At 57.5% G+C, this 19,745-nt stretch overlaps 1 long non-coding RNA gene across 1 annotated transcript; it reads right to left on the bottom strand.

Moving 5' to 3' along the window:
• Positions 1–738: 738 nt before the first annotated feature.
• Positions 739–7,071, bottom strand: LOC117802070. Its single transcript, XR_004625133.1, has 2 exons — positions 6,764–7,071; positions 739–1,464 (listed from the first exon to the last, which is right to left on the bottom strand). It is a non-coding gene; the product is annotated as an uncharacterized LOC117802070 (long non-coding RNA).
• Positions 7,072–19,745: the final 12,674 nt, after the last annotated feature.

The raw sequence follows: 19,745 nt of genomic DNA, 5'->3' as shown, positions 1-19,745 counted from the left end.
CAGCCTTGGGCTGGCCGGGGTTAGATCGGGGACCAGACTGGACAAAAGGGGACACACACGTAGGTCAGGCCCAAAGGAGTAAGTGCTACCGGGGTGAGTCCCGGGAAGCCAGGGCTCGAAAGAGAGCAGGAGCCCCGGGTGGGTGGGGAGAGCAGCCCAGAGGGTCAGGCAGCACCAGGTGCCGGGCACGTCCCCACACCTGTCCGTCTCCGTGACAGCACATATCCCAGGCTGTAAGGCCCAGGAGAGGCTGTCCCCGGCACAGAGGCTGCACGGGAGATGCGCTCAGTAAATGTGTCTTCTCTCACCTTCCTCTGCACACTCAGGAGCACAGCAGGCATGAGGACACGGGTCTGCGTGGGTCTATATATAGATGATGGGATCTGGGCTTAAATCAAGGCCCATCACCAGGAGCGAATGCTGCACATCTTTGAGAAGCAGGAGAAAAGAATTGTACATTAACTCTGTAATTTTCCCAAATTACCAGACAAAAAGTAACCATAAAATAGCTTTTCTTGAAGATAATAAATATGGATGAAATGAAGACCAAGCCCGTGTGATTGCTAATTCCTTGTCTGACGGTACAGAAGCTCACGTCAAACGGTAACACTGCGTCGACCGTCTACGAAAATACCTAGTGGGTAATTCACCATGGGCACACTGCCCGAAAGGCTGCACCACTCGTGTTGTGGATCTAATCTAGGATCTGACTGTATTAATTAGACATATACCATTAAATATTAAACCGTCTCAGCCAGTACAATTTTTAATATGCAGTTCAAAATCGTATTTGTAACCTGTGCGCAGGCCTGTTTGCTGTAGAGTACCAAAGTCATCAGACAGTGCAGATGCTGGCTTGGAAAACAGGAGGAAACAGCTCACATACGTTCTTTCCGTGCCTTGAAGTGCATGCTCAAGGGCATAGGAGACGACGCTCTGGTGTTCCCAGCATAAACCAGGCTTCTGGAGATGCACAGACACGGTCACCGACCGTGAGAGCCGCACCTCGTGTCGTCACAGCTACTCACTCTTCAATGATTGCCAACACTGTCACCTCCTGAGAAAATGGCGTTATCCAATGGCAGAGCTAAATTGTAATAGTAGTGAATTTAGACAGAGTTGACTCATCCTGCATCACTCCCATGGTTAAGGAAATAGAAGAGCTGGTCGGCACAGCCACTCAACAGCTGGACGTCATTCAGTATCAGGGTGGGGGCCCCGGGCTGGGGACGTGGGCCACTGGCTGTCTCTGTGTGGTTTTGTCCTCCGTATGTGATACTCCTCACCTCATTCCTGGCTGCGTGACCCTGCGCAGGTCTCTCCCTCGTCTGTAAAGTCAAGGGCCAGCTGCGGCAGCCTCCAGGCCCCCTTCCAACCATCCCACTCTGTTTCTAATTGAGGAAAGAAAATGCTCTTCAGTGAGGTTGCAGAGAAATGAAGTCATGTGAGAAGGCTCCACTTTACCTGCAGAGCAAAAACATTCTGTATTTTGTGGATCAAAGCATCTTCACTTTGCCTCTCTCTACTCAGACATTTACAGAGCTGCGTCAGTGTGCTGGGCCCTCAGGCCCTGGAGTCACAGCCAAGCCCGGGGACAAAGATCTCCAGCCTGTGCAGCCTGCACCATACGGCAAGTGCACAGGAGAAACGTTAGAAGGCATGCTGGCTTGGTAGTGCTGCATAACAAATGACCCCACACGGCAGCTCAGAATGACACAGGCTTAGTACCTCCCGGTTTCTGTGGCCAGGAGCCTGGGCACAGCCGAGCTGGATTTGCTGCCCAGGCTCGCTCAGGCAACAGTCCAGATGGGGGCCAGGCCATGTTCTCATCTGGAAGCTCAGCTGGGGAGACATCCCCTCTCACTCTCACTCACACTCTGGCCGCTTTTCCCTCCATTTCCAGACGACTTGGTTATTCAAAGCAAACAACAGACAGAAAAGCAGTGAGGTGAGTTGCAGACACACACAGTCTTACACACTGGAGAGTGATCACAGAGCAACAGCCCAGCACCTCCGGCACATTCTGTGGGTGGAAGCAAGCACAGGTCCTGCCTGCAGCCAGAGCAGGGGTCATGCCAGGATGTGGACACTGGGAGGCAGAACACTTACAGTCACGTGGAGGAGCTGACCTGGTGCGTTCAGGGACAGCAGGTGACCACCCTTGCTGGAGGGGGTCCTAAGAGAGGTGCTGACCTTGTGTGTTCAGGGACAGTGGGTGACTGTCCTTGCTGGAAGTCAGGCCAGTAGAAAAGGTGTAGACGAGGGCTACACTGGCTAGGTCTGTGGGCCTTACCACTTACTTTGTCTTTACCAAGTGAAACACGGGCCCTTGGAAGGTGTCCTGCAGTGGGATGACAAATCTGCCTTTGTTTCCAGGGCCCCTCAGCATGGGTGGAGATGACACTAAGTGGGTGAAGTTGGGGCAGGAAGACACAGGAGGACCCGGCTGCAATGGGCCATCTTGGTGATGACGGTGGCACTGGCCAGGGTGGGGACTCGTGGGTGGCAACAGGGTTTCGCAGGTTGACCTTGACTTGAAGGTAACACCAATAGGACTTGCAAATGAATTAGAAGTGGGTTTCCTCAACAGTGAGAACCCTACACCACCCTGGGGCCTTCTACCTTGAACCCTCACTCAGCCCGTGCAGGCGTGTCCCCACCGCGCCCTGACAGTCGCCCAGCCTGTGGGCCACCGGGTCCAGTCCTTCATAGGCAACACACTGCTTCCCCTTTCAAGCCTTCCTGCGGAGAACCTGGCTCCTTCTGCCTGTATACTGCGCTCCCCTCCAGTTGTCTGACGGGTACCTGTCAGTTCACGGAATGCTCCTGCCCAGGGTTGAGGGGTCCCATCTCTGGCTGCTGTCCTCGCATCTCCAGGCAGAAGTGATAGCATTCTGCTTCATTTGCTCATCACATGCCTGTCCTTCAGCGGGCCTTGGAGGGCGTTAATTATGCCTTCATCACCCTCCACCGTAGTGCCTGACTTAAAGTAGGCGCTCCAAATAGAATTACGGAGCGCCACAATGGAAAGGCTAATAATGTCGCCACGAAATGGGTAAGCAGCTGATTGAGAGCTGGGTGTAGGGTTTCTAGTCCCCAATTGGAGGAAGCAAGCCGCAAACACTGGACTCAAGTGTCCATCCAGAAAGCCAGTTCAGAGGTGATAGAGGCCAGGGGAACAGAGTGGAGCGAAGCTGAGCTGGGAGGTAGGACAGGAAGAAGTGGGTCCAATAGGGCTCTGTCCACCTGCAGGGTCCAGAGGATCAGAGGCTCAGGGTGTTTGCGGCAGGCACAAGACCTGGAAGACACACTTGGACCACTTGGGGGGATCAGCACACCTGGGCCAGGCCACACCCAGACCTCCTGAGAGCTCCCAGTGTCAGCGGTCCGATGCGGTGGGTGGAGGGCTCTTTCAGCCTCCATGGGGTGGTGGCCAGGCTCCACCTGCCAGGTGGGATAAGCAGGTTTGGTTTGCTCTGAGCCAGGCAGTGTAGGGTCCTGCTCCCCTGAGCACTCCCTGCCTGGGCCTTGCTCTGGGACCCTGGTCCAACCCATGCCCCAGGACACCTGCCCTGAAGGTCCTGCAGGCAGAACCCAGTGTTCTAGGGGCCTCGCTGGCCTCCCTGTGTGGGGCCCTGGGCACCAGCTGCATCCGTCCATAGTGAGTCTCATCGTGGGCCTCCTAGAGGCGCCTCCTGTGACTGTCCTGGGGAAGAGCCCAGACCACAAGCCCTGGCTCCTGGGACTGAGAGCGGCTTCCAGGAAGGTGGAGCAGTCATCTTACAGGACATGGGAAGGTCCCCCTGAGAGACTTCCTCCGCCTTCCTCTCCACGATGAGAATGCCAATAGCCGGGCGAGATGATACATTAACCTATTTCTCACTGAAGCCCGGGTCATTTATCAGACCCACCGTTCCCCTGGCAGGGCCGTCCTGGGGCTTCAGGTGGCCGTTTCTGGGCAAACGCCTTCCCCTCTCTGAGCCTTATAAAAGGGGGGTGGACCCCAAGAGCTCCAAGCCCACTGCTTCCTACCAATTTTTCAATTTCATAAAAGAATTCACTGGCATTTCCCTGTCCTGAGACAAATCCCAGGTGGAGAATTTGTGTTTCATGCAAAGTGCATCCTGGTCAGACAGGAAGGTGCCACTCACTCTCCAGAGTTTTCCACTGGAGGTTTCTGCTCTGCTGCTTGGCCAGTCCTCCCCACCCCCCACCAGAATGATCAGCCTGGAGAAAATCAAACCAGCTGTGCCTGGCCTCTCCTGTGCAGTAAGAGATGAGGTGACCACCCTGTGGCCACTCACCTGGGGAAGGGGAAGACCAAAGGTGACGAGTATGACGAGGCTGCCTGTACGCGTCTCGGGGGCAGCAGAAAAGCGCACATCACCTGACAAATAATGAGGAGGACCCCAGCCACGCCCTCCCTGCTCAGGGTCCCCATCTGAGTGCATGTGGCTCGTGGCCATACCGGCAGAGGGCTGGGCCAGTTGTCCGCTGTGGCGGGCTTCCGAGGGGAAAGCGTCGGCCTCTGGCCCTGTCTCAGGAAGGCCCACGGCACGCACGTCCACACGGGGCCAACCCTGATGGGTGACCGGGAGCACCAGCCACATGGGCCCCTGGCCCTGGTTCTAGGGTCACTCCTCCGGCCTTCACCAGCCCCGCACCTGGCGGGGGAGGCTGTGATGCTGGCACTGCCTCCCACCTACGGGGCCAAGACCGGAGAAGGCTCTAGAACGGCTCTAAGCACCTACACACAGGACGCAGTCAAGAGCCTGCCCCTTGTCAACGGTGCTGGCGGTCCTCCCGCTGAACACAGCGGCCTGGGACTCAGCATTCATCGAGTGCCGGGAGTGCACCAGCCTGGGGTCAGCCCTCTTCACGCAATGCTGAACAGAACCCGAGACACTGCATTTGCCTTCGTCTTTCTGTTTTACAGATCAAGGAACAGGCTTCAGATGGCCGACTCCCCTCCCCAGACCCTGGGGGCTCCCCTGGGACGGCCCCTGGGGGGTCTGCAGTGTCCCAGCCCAGCGACCCTCAGCAAGAAGCTGGAATGGCCTTTCTGTTTGGTTTGGGGTCTCCTGCTACAGTACAGGTCGTGGGTGTGGACGACATGCCCATCTGCATCCTTACCCCAGAGAGCCTGGACGCCAGGCCCCAGTACACCTGCCCATGGGGTGTGGAGCCCAGGGCACTTGGCCAGTGTCAGCGGCTCTGGAATGCCAGGTTTGGGAACGCAGCATCAACATGGGACAAGTCCACACCCCAAACACATGCTGGGAGAACAAAACGCGTCTGAAGGCAGGACATCCTGAGGGAGCCGTCCTGTAGGGCTTCCAAGGAGGGCCCGGATTGTTCTGGGCTCAGAGACATGTTTCAAGAGGGCACAGGCTGGCACTGAGCCAGGACCACCCCAAGCTGGGGGCCCAGGAAGACCCCCCCATGGACAAGCTCCCCCTGCCGCCTCCGGCCTGGGGAGTGGGTTCCTTTCTGGCCAGTTTGGTCTGTTGAAAGGACTCCCCCACAAAGGGCTCAACTGGTCATTGGAGGCTGTTTCTTCTCTAAGAGAAAGAGGACAGGAGGCAGCAGGGACAATTCCTCACGTTCTGACTGAGCGCACCTCTTGGAAACAGACGCCAGGAAAGGTAGGACCTCTCCCCAGCCTGCAGAGTCTTGCTGTTGACAAGGCATGCAAGGTCCTCTCTCGGCTGTCACCGCCAAGAGGGGAGGCGGGAGGAAGAGGTGGGCCCGGGGCGGCTTCCATGCCTGCCACACAGAGCAGGCTGGCCAGGAGGCTGCTTGTCCCGCACAGGAGCCTCTGTGTGGCACAAGGTAGTGGATGCATGTCCCCTCCTGAGGCACCTTCCCCGTGTCCCACAGCTGTTCCCCTGCAGCTGGACCTGCCACTTGGGGAAGATGGAGTTCCCCAGGGGTTAGAAGCACGAGCCCCTGTCCGGGGTCCGCTCATGTGAGACCTGGGGGTGGGAGACGTCCCCCAGAAAACTGACCCATCAGAGTGGTAACAGCTGTGCACCCCTTTTGAGGTGCACCAGCCTGCAGAAAGGGGGCCTCACCTCGGTGGCATGGAAGCTTCCAGAGCCTCTAACTGTCTCCACCCATGTTGCCCATCCCAGTAAGAGACGATCTTACTGTACCAATGTCTCAGGTCAGAGCTCAGGGTCAGCTTGAGCCCTGGCTTCTCACACACCAGCCCCATTCCCGTGCACCAGCTTGTCCGCTGGCCAGCATCTCACTGGCCTGGATGCCTGCTTGTCCCTGTCAACCCCTCCTGCTGGGCTCCACAGAAAACAGAGTGATCCTATTAAAACAGCTCAGGGCACACCTGCCCTCCACTCACACCATGCCCAGTGACCTTGCCCACCCCCTCAATGGCCTCCCCTCGTGCACGCACACCAGCCGCAGGCCCACCTCCAAGATCCCATGCAGCCCTTTCTGAGCCTGCGCCTGCCATGCTTCCCCAACCCCCACCCCCAGCCCAAGGGCCTCCCCCCACTGCTGCCTTTGGATTTGGGGTCTGTCACAGAGCCCTGTCCCTGCTACGTGATATAAAGAGCTGGCCCCTTCCTTCTGGTTCCTCACCAGTGCTGTCACCAGGGTGCAGTGGGTGCATGGGTGGGTGCTCCGTGCACAGACCACCACACGCGGAGCCCAGGTGCGAAGCCCACCGGCACTGGGCCCTTGCTGGTTTGTGCGGGAAGCCAGAGCTCCTCCGTGTGGAACCCGTGTTGCTAAGGGAGCTGACCTGTTTCCTGCAGCTAACAGCCAGCCACGAGGCTGGCCGCCTAACCCCGCAGACATTTGTTCTCTCCGCTCCAGAGGCAGCAGTCCCACAGCCGGGGCCGGCAGGGCTGTGCTCTCTCCAGAGGCTTCATGGCTCCCGCTGTGTCTGGCTCCTGGCTGCACGGCTCGGGTCTCTGCTTCTCTTATGAGGACACTGACTGTGTGCAGGGCTCGCCCTGAAAAGCAGCCACCTCCTTTTCCTCACATGTGACTTCACCACATCTGCAAACCCCTTTTCCTTATAAAGGAAACTTTACAGGTTCCAGGGCTGGGCCTTGTATCTTTGTGGGCTGCTGCTCAGCTTGCTTCCGGGAGAAAACCCAGCCCAGACCTACGGGAGGAGGCGGGGAGCACCCGTCTGCCGTAGGACCTGACATATCAGATCAGGGACCAAGCGGCCCCAGGGCTCCAGGACAGTGGCCCCTCGGCCTAGCCTCTGGGGCTCTGGCTAAAGGGTCCAGCTGAAGACTGCTCCTGTCTCAAGATGGGCAATATCTGGCGAAATGAAGGCCCTCCCTGATTTAGGAGCTCTGCAGTGAGAAGCAGGTCGGGAAGCAGGCTGCAGGAACATTTGGCTCTGCTCTGAGAGTACCCTTCCTCCAACTTCCGAAACCCCACCTGACATTGCCGGCCAAGGGAAACCAGCCAGCGTAGGAGACAGCTTACGCTTTAGGAGGGAACCAAACCATTTAAGGGAGCGGGCCTCTGCGGTCTACCCCCTCACCTCCTCCCTCGATGGGAGCAGGACAGCGAGGGCTGCGTCAGGCACAGCAAGGGGAGGGCAGAGGTCGGGGCCAGCACAAGCCGCAGACCTTGTGGGACAGGGACAGGGACAGGGACAGGACTTTCAGGTTGCCTAGGCCTTGACTGTCTGGGTCCTCGGAATGGAGGGGTCACCATCCAAGACTAGATGCCCACCACGCATGCCCGGCGCTTCCAAGCCCGGGTGTCTGTGGGTGCAGGCTGAGGTCCGGTGAGGTGAGGACAATAGTTTATCTGCTGGAGGGCCGGAAAGCCCTCGGTAAAGAGGAGACTTGGTTCAAGAAACTCGCTATTAGCTTCTCTACCACTTGAGGCAGGCCAGCTGCTGTAACAAAAGTCCCCAGTGTCACACCCGGGGACCGCTGCCGAGCACCCTGGTGATCACGGCCTCCCTCCAAGGAGCCCTCATCTCAGGCTCTGTCTGCCTTCAACACGCGGCTTCACATTGCAGTCCTCACATGCATGCAAGGTGCAGAAACAGGAAGAAAGATCCGGAAGTGTCCCACAAGGGATTTTTCATATGGACCAGACCCAAAGTAGTACCAGTCATCCACAGTGGCCAAAACTCAGTCACATGGCCACAAGTTCCTGCACAGGCAGCCGGGAAGTGCTGTCTGCGGGTCCCGACACCGGCCTGACGAGAGCCACGCAGAACCCGGGCATACTTCCGATGCTCCGTGACATGTGTGCGGTCTCCAGGGGACTCTCGGGATCCCTGTCTGCCAAGAGGGGATTATACTAACCTAGCAAACTGCACAGACACCTCACCCTATCCTAGGTGCAGTGGGCCTGTTCTTTTCCTGGTCACTTCTCTCTGGTGCTCTTCAAAACAGGCAGAGGCAGGTGATCTGTGTAAGTCTGGGGTGGAGCGGAATTGCCATGGAGGATGAAAGACATGGAACGAGCTGGAGGCTTCATGAGGAAGGAGACAAAGTAGGGGCTCTCGGTGACAGCGCGACAGGGAGGCACTAGGAAGAAGAGAAACAAGGCCACGGTGTCCACAGCACAAACCACCTCTCTGGGCGCCCTTCACATTCTTCCACAAATTCTACATTTTTGGGCATGAGAAATGAGGAACAGGGGCCACAAAGAGGAAGATGAGGGAGACATGGCACTCACGTCACAACTGGCAGCTTCAGTGGGAGGGCAAGCCTCCGGGAGTCGAGGCGGCCCCTCAGGGAGGCAGGAACGCAGCTGGATGTCCCGCTCTGCTGCCTTAAAGCCAGGCTACGCCGCCAGCCATGTAATGAGCGCCAACGGTCCTTAGCCGCCGGCCTCCGGGCTTTAACGCCGCGGGTCTGGCCGTCTGTCGTCAGTGACTCCTAGGGAGTATCTCTGGTGAAACTCCAGTGCTGGCAGAAGCGCCCCCGGCAGTGTGGATAGGCGCAACCATAATCATTTTAGGGTCTGAAAGTGGCTTAAGTGCCTCCTTCTCCAAGCTCCTGGGGTGGCCACCACCGAGCCCTTCCCCTGTCCCCATGCTCAGCTCCGCCCAGAGCCTCCTGCTGCCGGGCTCCCGCCAAACCCAGTTTTCTAGAGGGAGGGGAATGCTTCCTCTCTTTTACACCCAACTCATCTCCAGCTGCTGAGGGGCACTGTCCTTTCACACCGGTCACAGCAAACTGGAGGTTCTATCATGACACTTTGGACAAACATCTTGAATAAGTTTCTGGGTGGGGGCACATAATGTGGTTTGCAAGCACACACACGAAGAGACAGCCTGGGAAAGTGGACTCCAAACGCTCAGGGCCCCAGCACACGTCCCCGCCTTGCAATGCTAATTTCCAGCATGTTCTTGCTTCGTCTGACCAACAGGTCCTCAGGGCTGCTGAGGACGTTCTCGAAGCAGGCAGTTCCCCTGGACGTTCACTGGCAACTCATGGGCCCTTTGTTGCCTCTGAGTTTCCTGCAGCCTGAGCGCTGGCCTCCCCACGTGACCCTTCTGTCCCCCAGTTCCAATGAAGGGCAGGAAATCCCCATAGGTGATGGGCTGTTCACCAGCAGTGCCCTGAGGATGCTCCCCAAGTTCTCAGGGACGCCCCAGATCCTCCCAGATCTGATGCCCTGTTGGGATCTTCACAGCCTCACTCTAGGGACACACTGCCCATTCCTGCAGTGGGCCCAGGCCTTTCCTGGGACGGGCTCTCTCCTGCTCCTGACCCAACCCTGCTTCCCAGGAAAGGAGGCCCAGGGCCGAAGGTCCTGCTGGATGGGGGGGGGTTTTTCTACCTGGCATCTGGGGTGCTTCTTCTGGGACCCGCACGTGGACAGCTGCTTCCCGATTCATGGCTTAGCTACATATGTGACCTGAGACAAGTCACAAACTCCTCTGAGCCTCAGTTTCCCTATCTGGGAGCAGCTGCTGCAGAAGGAATTGTGGTAGCACAATGAGTGAGGAGAGGCATGGGACACCTCTCCTGGCCTGTGGGGCTCCTGCCTTTACTGCCACCCCACTCCTCCCCCTGGGTGAGTGCCTGGTACCCAGACCCTCCCCCAGCCCAGCACAGGTCACATGCCTGCTGCAGGGATGTGATGTTCACCTGCACTCTGCAGCTTGTCACACAACGTGGCTCAGCCTGGCTCCTGCCCTCCTCCCGTCCACACCTGTGCCCCAGCCCATGCGTCACCTACGAGCCAGGAGGTCTGGCTCCAAGCAGCAGCGGGGCCAGGTGCATGCCTACCCTGCACGGTGCATTCTCGGTCACAACACGGCCCCTTGGGCTGGGCTCACAGGCTTGTGCCTCTGTCCCCTCCCCTCACGTCTGCAGGAACACGTCTGTCATCTTGGGTGTTCAGACTCCCACAGCACGTGACAGGTGGTCTGTGCTACACAGATGCATGTGGAATGAACGAGTGAGTGAATGAATGAGTGAGTGAATGAATGGAGAGAATACATGTAGTGGTGGAAATATCTGTCTTCAGGAAGGGCAACAGGATGATATTCTGAGCCCCCTAAAATCTCAGCAAGTGGACAGGTGACCTGGGTGATAGGTCAAGTGGATGCCGGGTGGTCCCTGGAGATGCGTCTTTCCCACCCGCACAGCCAGGGTTGGGTACAGACCCACCTATGTCAGGTAGCCGTTCTCAGCTCTAGCCATGCATTGTAACCACCATCTGGACACTGGGGTCCCACCCAGAGAGCCTGGCTCACCTGGTCTTGGTGCAACCTGGTTAAGGGGGATTTGGGAGCTTTCTGGATGGTTCTAATAAGTAGCCGAGGGTGAGAACCATAGTCCAAACTGAGCTCCCAAGGGCCCAGGGTCACCAAGGGCCATGACAGCCATCCCTGTGTCTTTCCTGCAGTCCTGTGCTCCCTGCAGGCCCTCCTCCCCCATGTCACTGTCTGTGTGCAGAGAAGCCCTTTGCCCTCACCCCTGTAGCAAGGATGCAGGAAGCTAAGGCCAGGGAGGGCGAAGAGGAAATGTCAGGCCTGGGCAAAGTAGGTGGGAAGGCGGCTGGTGGGTGGGAAGGGGCAGATGATGGCAGGCGTGGGCCTGTGGTCCTCCCCTTGGGGCAGCCCCCATTCTCCCCATCAGTTCTGACAGTGAATCTGAGTCTTCCGAGCTTGGCTTCCAGCCACGTCCAGAACACTGGGAATACAGGGCTCTAATTAGTGGCTCTCATTAATCAGGGCTCCAACTGGGCAGAACTGGAGATCGGGGACCAACTGGGAGAGGAGCGTTGGCTGCCGTGACACTGGTGGCACCAGGACCTGGGTGGGGACAAGGCCTGGTCCTCGGTCAGAAGAGACAGGAGACACAGACTCTGACCTCAAGAGAAACCACGGAAACATCGCTATAGGAGGCTGGCAGGCCTCAGAACATAATTATGTTCTGTTTGCTTCATTGCCCAAAACCTCCCAGCAGCTTCCCAGGGCGAGCAGAATAAAGCCCGTGCTCTCAGTTTAATACAGAGCGCCCCTGATCCAACCTGGGTGACCCACTTTCTCCTCCCAGCTCCCCAGCTCCGCCCTCTCTCCCTCAACAGGCACAGATAAACACGCCCCCGCTCTGCGCTCTCTGCCTCAACGGGGTAGAGACCTTGGAGATTCGACCGCGGCTCCTGGACTTTGACTTGAGCCAGGCCCGGAGAGCTCCAGGAGACCCTTTCCCAAGGCTTCTCACACGTGTGCGCATGGACACACACGCATGCACTTCCACAAAGCACATGCAGTCACACATGTGCACACATTTGCATACGTGTGCACGCGCGCACACACACACGCACATTTGCATGCATGCACACTCGTGGACACATGCAGACACGCGTGCACATTTGCACACATGCGATCTGCATACACGCACACATACATGCATGTGCTCAGATCTGCGTATGTGCACACATGCACGCACACACACAGACACGCCTGTGCTTGCTCACTCTGCCTCCTCTGTAGAGTGCAGGTTCCTGGGCCCTCCGGATTTCTGCTGGGCCACGTCTTCCCTGAGCCTCTCCAGCCCCTGGGCGCTCTCTCCAGAGCACCTGCAGAGCCTGTGTCACAGCAGGGTCAGGGGCCTCATTCTGCCATTGCTCTTATTATCTAAAACCATCCGTTGTCTCCCGGATTTGAACTGCCCTCAAGACAGGCCCGGATTTGACTAGTCCCTCCCCCTTCTGAGTATCCAGCACAATCTCCCTAAAAAACACACATAAATGAATACGTATTTCAAAGGTCACTATTCTTAAATAACCAAAAGTCAAGGATTTACACGTAGGTCTATGTTATCCCAGGCTCTGTCTTATTTTCTGATGTCACAGGAAAGGAAACACTTTCGAGATAACCTCTGCTCATCTTGAAATCTGAGCGTGTCTACGTTGGGCAACGTTCTAGGAACTGAAGGTATGACAGAATTGTCATTTTGCCAATTTTTGCTTAAAAGCCACGTCTCCACAGCACGCTAAGGGTTCTAGACCGTGTTGCTGTGTGGCTACTGAGAGAGCATGTTGTGTGGGCTTGGACCTGTGTTCCCAGCGTCTCTGCTCTGGGCCTCCAATGAAGCAGAGAACGGGGTTCACCCAACCCCTGAAGCCAACACTGGACTAAACCAATTTGGGACTCGAGACAAATTTCTGCTCACACGATGTGTCTCTTTCTCCTACAAGTAGAGGGCAGCCTCAAATACAGGTTGATGGAAATGTCTCGTTATTTCTAGAAAATGGGAGCTTCTGACAGATCTCTAGTTGATACCTGTTTACCCCACAACAGCAGCCAGATCTGCCCTTAGTACGATGAAACACCAAGCAGCACGTGGTTCTTTATACAATTACTTTAAGGGAGGAATCATGCAAAACGATGGGATTCGAGTCAAGTGTCTGCTCAGTCCTAGTTCTGTCGTTTTCTCTGTTGGAAGAACGGAGACACTTCATCTCTTGGAATCTCACTTTTTCGATCTGTAAAATGGGTCTGAAGACAACCAGTCTACTTCATCGGTAGATCGGCTTCAAACACCATGGTCACCTGAGTGAGGCTGCCAAGGGCCCCTCTGCAGCAGGGGTGGGTGGGGGCCAGCCAACAAGGTCACCGGCAGGAGCGGGTCTCCGGGATACCGGCCCTCCTCTTCAGTTTCATTTCCAAGAAATTCTGCCTGTGGCCGGCAGGCAGCAGAGAAGGACCCGAATGGAGCCTGGTTTGGGGCAGGAGCCCCCCGCAAGTACAGAGCGGAAGGCAAGAACAAAGTCGCCACTCTGGGGAGCTTTCTCTGTGTCCTGAGGCCAACCGCCCTCCTCCATGGCCGGCAGGGCACTGAGACCCGCTTCTGCTGCCAAAGCCGCCCTCTGTTGGCTCGTTTCTCCTTCCTTGCTCTTCGATGTCTTAACAACAAGACCAGAAGACGACAAATCCGTTGGAAAGGGTCATTTTACTTTCCCTACCGCCCTTACTGCCCCCGAACAGAATAAAACACCCAAAGCCGAAATGGCATCTGGGTCGTTCGTGGCGTAGGGTGCATGAGTGACAGCACCGCGACCGGTGAGAACTCTGGATAGCATGGTCGTAGGACTCCTCCCAGATTGCCGCCCCCACCCCAGCTGCGCAGGGAGTGGACGGGGTAGGGGGCAGGCCTAGCGAGTGCCCGTGCTGGCCCACCGGCCCTCCGGGCCACTGTCCCTCCCTTCTATCTTAGGCCGCTCTCATCAAACCACATGGCATTTGTCCTTCTAACCTCAGGCGTCCTCCTGGCCGCAGCCCCTGGAGAACAGGGGACCACATTCTATTTATGCAACAACAGTCAACAGCGACACTTGTCAGTTACGCCCGGGGTGAGCTGACCTCGAAGTGTTTTCTATGTGCTCTGGTTGACACCGCCCAACGGTCCGCACTGTACCGCCCGGGAGCCTGAGAAAAGATGGGCAGGAGAGGAAGTAACTTGCCCAGCGACACTCAGCCAGGACGTGACAGCCGGAGCCTGAGTCCAGGCAGAATCTTGTCCCCGAGCAGCAGCGGGCTCAGCACCCGGCCCTGGGTGACCCTGGAAGCAGGTCCACCGGGGTGCGAGGCATCAGTGCTCCGGCACCGGCGCTAACGGCTGAGAAGATGCCCCCACACGGCAGCGGTCTGACTCGGGCAGGTCACGGGTCACAGCCCCAAATGGGCCCTGTGGCCCGTGCAGCGTCCCTGAGGTGCTGACAAGTGGAGGCCCTTCCCGAAGCCGGTTCGGGTGTGGAGGACGGGGTGTCCAGAGGGTGGAACCCCTGACGGCGTGTGGACCAGGAAGGCTTTAGGGTTTGGAGTCAGACGCGCAAAAGCTAGGACGGAATTTAAAATCTAATTGTGCAGGCGGCAGGGCGAACCTGCCTGTGTGGAAGAAGCAGAGAAGCCGGGTCCCCGATCGGGCCACCGGCAGGCTTTGTGGTGGTCACTGCAGGGGGAGCGGGGTGGGGAGGGTGCAGCGAGGAACAAAACCATTCTTTCATGGGGTTTATTTCCAAGTGCAAGCAGCACCATCAACTGTGGCCCAGGGGTCCCTGCTGGTCTGACCCCACCTGTGTTTGGATCTCCCTTCCCAGACTCGGCCCTCCTCTGCCCTGCATCTGCCTTCCCAGGCTCGGTCCCCCTGCTCGGCACCTACCTTCCCAGGCTCAGTTCCCCTGCCCTGCATTTACCTTCCCAGGCTCAGTCCCCCTGCCCTGCATTTACCTTCCCAGGCTCAGTCCCCCTGCCCTGCATCTGCCTTCCCAGGCTCAGTCCCCCTGCCCTACACCTGCCTTCCCAGGCTCAGTCCCCCTACCCTGCAGATGCCTTCCCAGGCTCAGTCCCTCTGCCCTGCATCTGCCTTCTCAGGCTCAGTCCCCCTGCCCTGCATCTGCCTTCCCAGGCTCAGTCCCCCTGCCCTGCATCTGCCTTCCCAGGCTCGGTCCCCCTGCCCTGCAGCTGCCTTCCCAGGCTCAGTCCCCCTGCCCTGCATCTACCTTCCCAGGCTCGGTTCTCCTGGCCTGCATCTGCCTTCCCAGGGTAGGTGGTCCAGACATCCTGAAAGCCAGGGGCCCTTCCAGTGAGCCTGCTCCCTGTCGTCCACCTTCTCACTTGACATTTCCTCCTCAGATGCCTCTCCTCCTGCTTCCACCTCTGATCTTGTTCACATTTGAGGTTAAACTTGAACTTCAAATTCCTTCCCTGAATCCCACACAGCCATTCCTGTGTCCTCACAGAGCTCCTCAGCCCCTCTTCCCACGTGTGCCGCAGGATTCGGCCTAGTCCTGCGGCAGGGCTAGGGGCTGCTCGAGACCTGCACGCACGCCTCCTGTGTCTGAAGACCCGAGAGCCCGCGAGGGTCAAGACAACATAAATAAACGCCAGAGCAAGCAGGTGCCTTCTTCCCGAACTGGTGAGACGAGGTCAGGACATTGTGCTTAGGTTCACAGGTTTTTGCAAAATCCTCTTCTTTTTCCTTGGTAATTATTGTTTTCCTATGTTACAGAAGCTTTTTATCCTTTTTAAAATAGGTCTGCGTGATATCAAAGTCAACTCTGGGCCCAAGGATGCCCAGGAGGCACAAGTGTCGCTTTATTTCACGGCAGCTCCTTCCGAGAACGAACATGGAAACACCTAGGCTCTGAGAACACGCAGCAGTTCCCGTGCGGGGCGCCTAGGGTTGGTTCCAGGAAACATCGCAAGAAAAAAGGCACAGGAAAGATGGGGAGATGGGCAGGCTTTGAAAACTGGAATTGTAAGATCAAAGCCCAGGTGTGAGAGCTCTTTGAGGCGAGGTGTCTCAATGGAAGCTGGTTAGCCTGGAGGAGAGGCTTCCGGACGGACCTCTGAGCTGGCAAGTGTGCCATCTGGCTGAGCGCTCACAGAGGAGCTAACCAGACACAGACAAACCCACAGAAGCATCCTGGAAATTGGAGTTGGCCTGTGAACACCCCTCCCCGGGCCTCCTACAGCCCAGGACGTGCTGACCGTGGTGGCCTCGACTTTGTCTCTGTTGTAGCTGAGCCCAGCTCTGGGAAGAGGCCACCAGACCTGGACTCGAGTCCCACTGGGCACTTAGCCTCTCTCTGCAGCAGCCACCATACCGGACCCCCGTGGGGCTGCAGGGACCTAAGGGACAGTGCTCTGCCCACAGCCAGTGCCCTTTACTGTTACGTGGATCTTGGCACCTCAGCAGTTTGGAAATTTTGCTGAGAGGTAAAGAGGCATGTTTTCCAAATTCATTTACTCATTCATTCGTGGACTCCCACGCCTTGTCATCCAACATTGACCGGGCATTGCAGGGTCCTCTGACAGTGACGAGTGACGTGCAGGTGCATGGCTCCCTTACAACGTGGGAGGAGACAACGGGGTCAGGAACACCGGCGTTGGAGCTGAGCAGACCGCGGCTGGGTCCCACCTCTGTCAGAATGGGCTGCACTCACTCAGCGCCCCTACTCAGTGCCTCCCACGCCACCACGAAGCTTTCACAGAGCCGTCCTGTGGTTCTGGGAGCTGCGCCTCGCACTCCTGCCTCCCCGCTGGCCTGGGAGCTCTCCGGGATGGATGCCTGTCTCACTTACTGCTGGGTCTTCCCGTAGGGGTGCTTGGGACCTGGCATGCATTCCTGCACGTCGGTGCTCGCAGGGTCAGGCACGCAGCGGTCCGCAGGGCGGAGTTGCCCTTCCTCCTTACACCCCCGTGCAGCCAACAGGGGAATCGGCTGCAGCAGACCTGGGAGCTGGCCCCGGTCCATTAGCAGGATTCTGACCCCCGGCACCTCCACCCGTCCGTCTCTGCCACGGCCCGCAGGTGGCCATGCACAGACCTCGAGGGTGACATCATGTTGCCACCGAGGCCCGGTCGCTTCTCTGCTCCATGTTTCTCCCACGATTACATAATTAATACCCTAACACTGCTGGTTCACTGACACGCGGTACGCTACAATTCCAGACGTTGCCACTTACAGCTCAATCTTTGCAGGATTCATTAGGCTTGGTTGTTCATAGAATTTGCTTAATTTCCAGCTATGCCCTGTCCTGTTGAAAAAAAAATTATAATCTGTAACAATTACACAGTTCACTTGTTTAATGGAAAATAAATTTGTCATAATTCTCTTGCTATAAATGACTTTACCTCCAGAGAATGCTCCAAATGTCCCCACAGGGGCCCTGGCATGGGACCAACGACGGTCTACCCAGCAGCGGTCATCAAACCCTCCCAAAACCTCCCTCCTCCGCTGTGAGGGTCTGTCTGGAAACAAGCTTGCATTGGATGTTTTGCGTGGAAGGTCACGTATGATGACCATTAATCAGTGTTAAGTGGATGGTTTCCATGACGAAATATGTTTGAGAGAAATGGAATTTTTTTAAGTATATATATGTAATGCAATCCTGATCTAAGTTTTATATGCAAAGACTCCGTATTTGGGGCTATCAGAAGAGGAATAAAGGATGCGGTTTCCTAAACCTGTCTGCCTCCAGCAGCCCCTCCTTGTCCCTGGTGTTGGAGGCCAGCTGGCAGGGCGGTGGTGAGGAGAGCAGCCCCGCTGGAGCCGTGCACCCACCTCTCCTGCCGAGTCCAGAAGTCAACCCAGTGGCCATGTGGTGCGGCATTCCTCCCCCCCACAGAGAGCTCCTTGGACCAGAAAACATCTGGTTCATGTGCCGATTCCCTCATCTGACCGTCCAGCAACTCCTGGGCAGCTTCTGAGAGCCCACGGGGTCCTGGGGGGCCGCGGAGCAGCTGGCCTGGGCGAAGAGGTTTGTGTGCCGGGGGCTGGTGAATGACGTGCTCCCAGAGGAAATCTGTGGAGCAGGCGGGAGGGGGCCGAGCCTGGAGGACCCTGGGGAAGGTCCCGCAGAGGGTGGCTTTAGCTGGGTCTGCCGCGAGGAAGTGACAGGAAAGGCGCACCGAGGTTCCCACCAGGCACACCAGCGCCGGAAGTCTGCAGGACACGGGGTGGAGACCGTCAAGGACCTTCGGCTCCGTATGCAGGCGGGCAGCAGCGGCAGGCCCCTGTGGACCCGGGACAGGCCCCTGACACCGGGCGGCAGTGGGCGCTGGCTGTGGAGGCAAGGGAAGGGGGCGGGACACTGAAGGTAAAGGCAGAGAGGAGTCTGGGCGGGCAGGCAATGGCCTCATCTTCCACGGGGACACAACGGTGACCAGGGAAGTTATCAGAACACTTCTTAAAACCATTTGGCCCCCTGCCCCTCGTTGCCCCAGCTGCTCTGCTCCAAAGCTCTGCTGGTTTCGTCGCTTTGATGCCCTCAGCTCCTGGCCCCCTCATTCTTCACCCAGAAGCCGCTCCCAGAAGACAGCAAGACCTCCGGGCTCCTCATGCCAGCCGCACCTCCTCCTTCCCATCGGTCCTAAGTGAGCGTTAGCACAAACTCGGCACGTAGGAAGTGAGCGCCCCGTGTCTCGAGGGAATGAAGGAATGATGACCAAGCGGACGGGCACGTGGGCTGGGCACCCCGTCCAGGCAGCCGAGCCTCGGAGAAGCGTGAGCGGGCCCTGGAGACAGGGTGCTGGGTAACAGAAGCTGAGTCCTCCTTCACCACGTGACCCGGAGCAGGGCACCATCTGTGTCTGTCCCCTCATCTGTAGAGGAGGCATTAAGTGGGCTGACACATCCGAACACTACAAGAGTAAGCTCTCGGGAAATGTCAGCATCATGGCCGTCTCCGGCCCCTATCCAAATGAACCAACAGCGGACTCCGAACGGTCCCCAAGGAGCAGGAAAGGTGACCGCCATCCAGCAGCTCGGCTCCTTTCCTCTGTCCCCCTTTACGCTGTGATGCCCCATCCCAGCTGGACGGTGCATCGTTTCCTGGACGTGCTCCGGGTGCCCCAGCCTCCCACCCTCACGGACCCGTGTGTCCCGGAGCTGCTCAGCCCGTCTTGGCCCTCCCACCTCACAGGGCATGTTTCAACAGATCGTGGTACGTCCCTTCTGCCTCTGGTCTTGCACGCCTTCCAGAACAGTGCCTGCTGGTGGTGGGCCTCGGAGGACAGGGAAGGAGGGGAGAGAGTGAGGGGTGGATAAATCATACTCGCAGGGAAATGATTGCAGGGAGTGCAGATTTCCAGAATACGGCTAATGAAGCTCTGTCTTCATCACCGTTTGCAAAATGCAAACTCAAGTGTGTTCCTGCTCTTTTGCCTGTCAGTGAGACCTCAGGTTCCAACGACACTGCATTTCTAAAGCTCTGGAGTCGTGGGAAGACCAGATTCAATATTCAGTTTGGGGGCCTCAAAGTTACTTGGAAGCCAAGATGAACTCATTCAGTTTTGTTAGCATTTCTCAGAAACTTGCAGGACACTAGCAGAACCCGTTCGGCCAGCCCACGGCATCAGGAGGCCTGGTCCCCCTGGACCCACACGGGGATTTTTGTTTTTACAGACACAGCCGTCCACAGTTCTGTTCCAGACAGGAGAGAACCACCAAATCCAATTTCTGCCTTCGAGAGCTCTTCCCAGAAGCAGCTCTGGGGACGTTCCCAGCACACACAGAACCCCAGGGAGCCCGCAGGGTTCTTGAGGAGACAGCGGGGCTCCAGCCACTCCACCGGCCTGGGCAGCCCCTGGGTCCTCCTCCTCACCAGCCCTAGGTGCCCACGAGCTCTGGGGGGAAACAAGAGCAAAGGCAAAACAGATGACAGCAGGTGCGTCCCGTGGGCTCCAATACCGCCCAGACCCTGCTGAGCGTTCCCACAGATGCTGCAGTAAGAGACTTAGCACGTGGTGGGGTCCTGCCCCAGACCCGGTG

This window comes from Ailuropoda melanoleuca, chromosome 4 (genome assembly GCF_002007445.2).
Source record: "Ailuropoda melanoleuca isolate Jingjing chromosome 4, ASM200744v2, whole genome shotgun sequence".
Classification (NCBI taxonomy): Eukaryota; Metazoa; Chordata; class Mammalia; order Carnivora; family Ursidae; genus Ailuropoda; species Ailuropoda melanoleuca.
Note: the sequence above shows the minus strand (reverse complement) of the source record. Positions and strands in the feature narration are given on the sequence as shown.